Here is a 6,605-nt window from a genome sequence, read left to right as displayed (position 1 = left end):
CAGCTGGTCCCAGACAGGAGTGAGCACCTACCCTGACGGCTTCCTGTGGTTTCTGCTCTGAGCCTGAGGGTCGGGGCTCACGTGAGAGGAGCTCAACGCACTTACGCTAGGGACGAGTTTCCCATAATCTCCAGTGACTCTGCAAGGCAGAGATTTGGTATAAGTCCTAAGTGCCAAAATCTGGACGCTCGTGCAGTATTCCTTTATGAGGCCTTTCTTGCTCTTGTGGGACCCACTGAAATGGGGGCAGAGCCCGGCCCTCAGGCCGGCCCGCTGCTAAGATGGGAGAAACAGGAGGGCTCGGGGTGAGGGCCAAGGCCAGCTGGCGCTTCAGGGCCCCACTGGGGCTGCTTCCTGCATGAAGGTGGGGGTCCCACGGGGGAGGGGGCCTGTGCTGCCGGTTCGCCGCCCCCCAGCACTCCGGGGGTGTGCCATTGCCCTCTCCCCTGTCAGGGGTCCTCCTGGGCCACTCTTCGGGGGCCCAGCCCTCGGGACTTCCTGCTCCCTCTCTTCACTGGCGGAAGCATCACTCTGGTTCCACCCCAGGAACTTCAGTTCTTTCTGCCACATCTCAAGACCCGATGATAATCGTTTCTTTTGCATCACCTCAAAAAAAATGGCTTCTATTGTAGCTTAAACTACACACACTCAGGAGTGGCACTGATAGTCTTCTGAGACCCTACTGTGGCAGGGGGTGGTCAGCAAGAACGACATAACCTGAAGATTCCTAGGTAGGCTGTGATGAGCTGTGGGGGAGCCAGGACAGGTGGAGAGACCACCTGGGCAGGCACCTCTGAGTCCTGGCTGACTCCTGCACCCCTGGGTGTGTGCCAGCGGACATTGGCAAGGACCGGGCCTCAGGGACTCACCACCACCTGCTAAACTGGCTTCTCCCACAGCACCCATTTAAGCCCTGCAAGCTAGAATCTCTCACATGTCTCATGGAAGGTGCCCCCTAGAGGTCTCTGTGACATGCTGGGATGTATGTAGTTCCCACCAGCGCTGGCTGCCTCATCCCTGACCTCACCCATGTAGGTGCTAACCTAGAACTTGGTCTTGGTGACTCCACTTCTGGCCAAGATGGAGCCACAGAGACAGAGTCTACCGCCCTACCTGAAACATTCAAGGGGTCGATAAGATACACACAACACACCTGAACAACGGTTCCAGGCGGTGAACACGAGGCCATGAAGGACAGCCCGTTATTCAGAGACAAGAAACAAATGAGATGAGCCCTACAATCGCCCCAACTCGTGGTTGGGCTCCTGGGGTGGGAAAGTGGAGATGGGGGGCCAGGCAGACAGGAGACTGGGGTCAGCAGCACAAAAGACCAAAGAAGGCAGAGCTGCACAGAGTGAGGGCTCCAGAGTTCTTCAGGGGCCCCCCTCTGAACTCAGTCGAGAGTAGATCAGTGCATGCACGTGGGGTTGTGGATAGAAACATTCCAGAGTGTTAGAGTCGCACCTGACGCTCAGTTCCCACCAGCCAGATGGAAAATCCCATGATCCACGGCGTTTGGGGAGGGGGACAGGGAGCCCTGCCTCAGGGGAATAGTCCTGGATGAGCACTGCTCCAAATCTGCCTGAGAAACCTAAAAGGAAGATGTGAAAGGACCACCTGTTGCCAAATAACTTACCCATATCCCAGAGCAAAACTCAAGGGCATTTATAGGAATGTGAAACCGTCCAGCACTCAACAGGGTAAACTCCCGAAGTGCAACATCTGACAAAAAATTACCAAGAAGCAAAAAGCAGAAAAATGTGGACCTTAATGGAAAGAAAAATCAAATCATAACCGACCAAGAACTGATATGGATGATGGACTTTGCACAGCAGTTACCACAATATTCCGTCGTTTCACAAGTTCGGTGGAGACACGAAACACATAAAAGAGACCCAAATAGAACTTCTAGAGATGAAAACCGCAACGTCTGAGATAAAACAAAAACAAAATACAAATAAACACTCAAAAAGATTAATGGCAGAACGGACATGTAGTGCTCAGAACTAGCTCTCCTCCCACAAAACAAAAGGAGCAGAGGAAAAGATAACTTTTTGAACAGTGGAGCCACAGAACAACTTCAAGAGGCTGAAGATACATATGATTGGAGTCTAAATGAAAAGGAAGTCAGAAAAAAATTTGAATAATGGCTGATAAGTTTCCAAATTGAATGAAAACTATAAACCCACAGATCCAAGAAGCTCACCAAAAACCAAGCACAAGAAACATAAATAAAAATGATCCCCAAACTCACCATAACCAAAAAGCTCAAAACCAATGATAAAGACAAAATCTTAAGTGACCAGAGAGAAGACGCCTTATGTATACGGTAGCAAAGATAACAAAGGACAGTGACAGATGTCTCACTGGGGACAGTGCAGATAATAAATGCACGATATCAAAACCCGTTGAGTCACAATTCTATACCCAGGAAAATATCTTTCAAAATCAAAGTAGAAATAGACACTTTTTCAGACATACACAACCTGAAAGCGTTCACCAGCAGACTTGTACCATAAGAAATACTAAAGTCCTTGGGGCATCTGGGTGGCTCAGTCGGTTAAGCACCTGACTCTTGGTTTCGGCTCAGGTCATGATCTCATAGTTCGTGAGTTCAAGCCCCACGTCGGGCTCCGCTCTGACAGCATGGAGCCTGCCTGGGATTCTCTCTCTCTCCCTCTCTCTCTCTGCCACTCCTCTGCTCTCTCTGTCTCTCAAAATAAATAAACTTAAAAAAAGTTTTTTAAGAAATATGAAAGTCCTCATGCAGAAGGAAAGTCATAGCAGATGTAATATAAACGTACAAAAAACAGTAAAGAGCACCAAAAATTGTAACTATGTGAAGGAATGCAAACTTTTTTCTTATTATTTAAATCTCCTTAAAAGATAACTGACTATTGAAACAGAAACGATATCAATATAGTATGGGGTCTCTAACGCACAGAAGCGAAAGGTATGACGACAATGGCACTAGGGCCTGGAGGGAGAAATGAAGGTACCGGACACTATTGTAAAGTTCTTATACTAAACACAAAGTGGGATGATGTCACTAGCAGGTAGGTTGTGATAAACTGAGTGTGTTGCTGCCAATCTTCAAGCAGCCACTAAAATAAGAGTAATAAAAAAGTTATAGCCAATAAGCCAACAAAGGAGATACGCTGGAATAATAATAATAATAATAAAAGTCAATTGATCCAAAAGGAAGAAACACTGGAACAAAGAACAGATGGGATTTTATAGAACAATTAGCAAGATGGTAGGTTTAGGGCCCTTGGGTGCTCGGCCAGTTCAGCGCCCTACGTCGACTCCTGATCTCACAGTTCGTGAGTTTGAGCCCCGCGCCAGGCTGGCTACTGTCAGTGCAGAACCTGCTTGAGATCCTCTGCCCCCCCTCTCTCTTCCCCTCCCCCGATCACTCTCTCTCAAAATAAATAAATAAACTTATTTACTATTGGGTTCTTTAAAACATATTTTTAAAAAAGACGATACAGGGGCGCCTGGGTGGCTCAGTCGTCCGACTTCGACTCAGGTCACGATCTCGCGGTCCGTGAGTTCGAGCCCCGCGTCGGGCTCTGGGCTGATGGCTCAGAGCCTGGAGCCTGCTTCCGATTCTGTGTCTCCCTCTCTCTCTGCCCCTCCCCCGTTCATGCTCTGTCTCTCTCTGTCTCAAAAATAAATAAAACGTTAAAAAAAAAAAAAGACGATACATTTAAACCTTAGCACATCAATAAGTACACCAAACGTAAACAGTCTAAATACCCAATTAAGAGTCAAAGTAGGTAGGGGCGCCAGTACAACTGCAAGCAGCCTACACAAAGCACTTTTTAAAAGTTTATTTATTGATTTTGAGACAGAGATAGAGAGAGCAAGTGGGGGAGGGGCAGAGAGGGAGAGAGAGAATCCCAAGCAGGCTCCGTGCTGTCAGCGCAGAGTGGGATGCAAGACTCGAACCCATGAACTGTGAGATCATGACCCGAGCCGAAATCAAGAGTTGGACACCTAAACGACCGAGCCACCCAGGCGCCCCCAGAAAGCACTTTTTAAAGATAAAGACACAACTGTGTTAAAAGTAAAAGCATAGAAAAGATACAGCATGCTAACACTGGTCAAAAGAAAGCTGGAGTCTTTATACTAATATTAGACAAAGTTGATCTCAGAGCCAAAAAATTACAAAAATGAAGATCACATCGTATTGATAAAGTAATCAATTTGTTAAGAGGACATAACAATCTTAAACATTTGTGAAACGAACAAGACAGCTTCAAGATAATGTTAAGTAAAAACTGGTAGGACCACAAAGAGAAATCGAACCCACAATTATTGTTGAAGATTTCAATACTCCTCTCTCAATAACTGATCAAACAAGTAGGCAGAAAATCAGCATGGGTACAGTCGATAGGTGTGTTTCATCCAAATTGACCCAAATGACATTTATTGACCACTGTGCTCAGCAACAGAAAAATTCATGTTCTTTTCAAGGCGACAGAAGATTGACCAAGACAGACAATATTTGGGGACATAACATGAGTTTCCATACATGTAAAAGGACTCATGTTAAAGTGTGTCTTCTGACCACAATGGAAGTAAACTGAAAATCAATATAGAAATATCCTTGGAAAATCCCCAAATACTTGAGAACTGAATAACACACTTCTAAGTGACCCTGAGTCAAAGAAGAAATCAAAAGGGAAATCAGTATTCCAAACTGAGTGAGAATGAAAACAGCATAACTGGGGTGCCACTAAAGCAGTACTCAGGGGAAAATTCATAGCACTGGATGCTGTACGAGAAAAGAAGAAAGGTGGGGCACCCGGGTGACTTAGTTGGTTCAGCGTCTCACTCTTGATTTTGGCTCAGGTCATGATCTCACGGTTCAGTTCATGAGTTCAAGCCCCGAGTTGTGCTCTGTGCTGACAATGCGGAGCCTGCTTGGGATCCTCTTTCTCTCTCACTTTGTCTCTCTGTCCCTCCTCTGCTCATGCCCTCTCTTCAAAAATAAACTTCAAAAAAGAAGAAGAAAGGTTAGAAAATCTATGACTCAGTTTCCACATTAAGTAACTGAAAAAAAGAAGAGCGAACAACTCAAACCAAGTAGAAGAAAGGAAGCAATAAAGATCACAGTGGAAATCAGCGAGAAACAGCAGGCGATGAATCTGAGAGCTGGTCGCTTGAGATCAACAGCATTGTTAACCCCAGGCTGCCCACAGAGCTGGTGGCCACGACACCTCCAGGGTTCAGTTCACGTCCACGCCACCGTCCGTCTCTGTTTGGCCTGGCCTGGAGCATGTGCCCCACTGCCCATGTGCTGGAAACCCTGGGTCTAATCACTGTCCCCTCTGGGGCCCCGCGGCTGAGTGGAGCCATGGCTGGAGTGGCAGCTTGGCTCCCCTGGTTTCTAAAACCATCCCACACTCACCCTTGTCTTTGCTTGAGCGGATTTTTCCCCTCTCCACTGCCCTTTTTTCAAGGATCACCAAAGAAAAGTTGTTAATCCTCAAAATGAAACAAATATCTGCAATTCAGTCATCCTAAACAGCATCCTGTCAATATCCACAAGCTTCATGTGATTCCCACAGGCCCCTGTGCTCTCGGCCCGCAGCTGGGGCTATACAGCTCTTTCCGCAGCAGGGGGAGGGTTGCGAGGGAAAGTGGGGTTGTGGGGGTGGGTTCTCTCTGCACAGGGGCAGCTTCGGCTGGCCGACTGCCCTGTGCCCCCGCAAGGCCCCCCGACCCACCCAGTCTCTGCAATTGGACCCCCAGGAGACAGTGCCCCACCCTCACTGGACACAGGCGATGGCCCATTGGCCACTTCTCGGCGCTGAGCTCTGCCAGGCAGGAGGCTGAGGAGCAGGGTGGTCTCCTAAAGCACAGATGCCAGCTGGAGAGGCAGGGCAGGGCCACAGATAAGGAGGTGGCCAGGGGTCAGGTGCAGGTCACCGTGCGGTGAAGGAAGGAGTAGCAGGGTATGAGGAGAGAAGCAGGGATTCAAGTCACAGGCCCTCGTCCACCTAGAAGGTCAGTCTGTGTTTCCGTTTGCTTCTCCATCCAGGCTGGGCCAAGGCTGGCCGTGTGCAGTCTGATGGTGGTCTGACCCCCTGGAGGGGTCCCACCTCCACGGACATCCAGGGCCCACGAGGCATCCCTCCCTGGACCTGCCACACTCCCCCTCCTCCCTGCCTGACCATGGTGACCACCATGTATGTGATAAGGAGTCGCGGCCAGGCCCCTGGCCCTGCAGAGATCCGCTCCTTCGTGGCCCAGGAATCCGAGTTTAGGGGACAGTGTCCCAGCAAGCAGGGACGCTGGCTGAGCATCTGTGGTAGCATTTCCCACTCCTGGAAGGACTGCCTAGCATTCCAGGGAGTCTTGGGCCAGGGTCTGGGCCACTGAGGCCCTGAGAGGGACGGGAGCAAGGCCTCCAGAGAAATGGGGAGCAGGGGGAGGTACACTGTGCACTTGGCCTGAGTCCTGCCCTTGTGCCCGGGACCCGTGTGTGCAACGGGTCATACCTGTTCATCAGGTCAGCCAGTGCCAGACCCTGGCCCAGGGTGACGAGACAGCCAGAGCCAGAGATAGACAGAGAGGCAGAGACAACAGAAAGACAG

Source organism: Panthera tigris, chromosome D2 (genome assembly GCF_018350195.1).
Source record: "Panthera tigris isolate Pti1 chromosome D2, P.tigris_Pti1_mat1.1, whole genome shotgun sequence".
Lineage (NCBI taxonomy): Eukaryota > Metazoa > Chordata > Mammalia > Carnivora > Felidae > Panthera > Panthera tigris.
The sequence above is the reverse complement of the archived record's forward strand: the minus strand, read 5'-3'. Positions refer to the sequence as shown.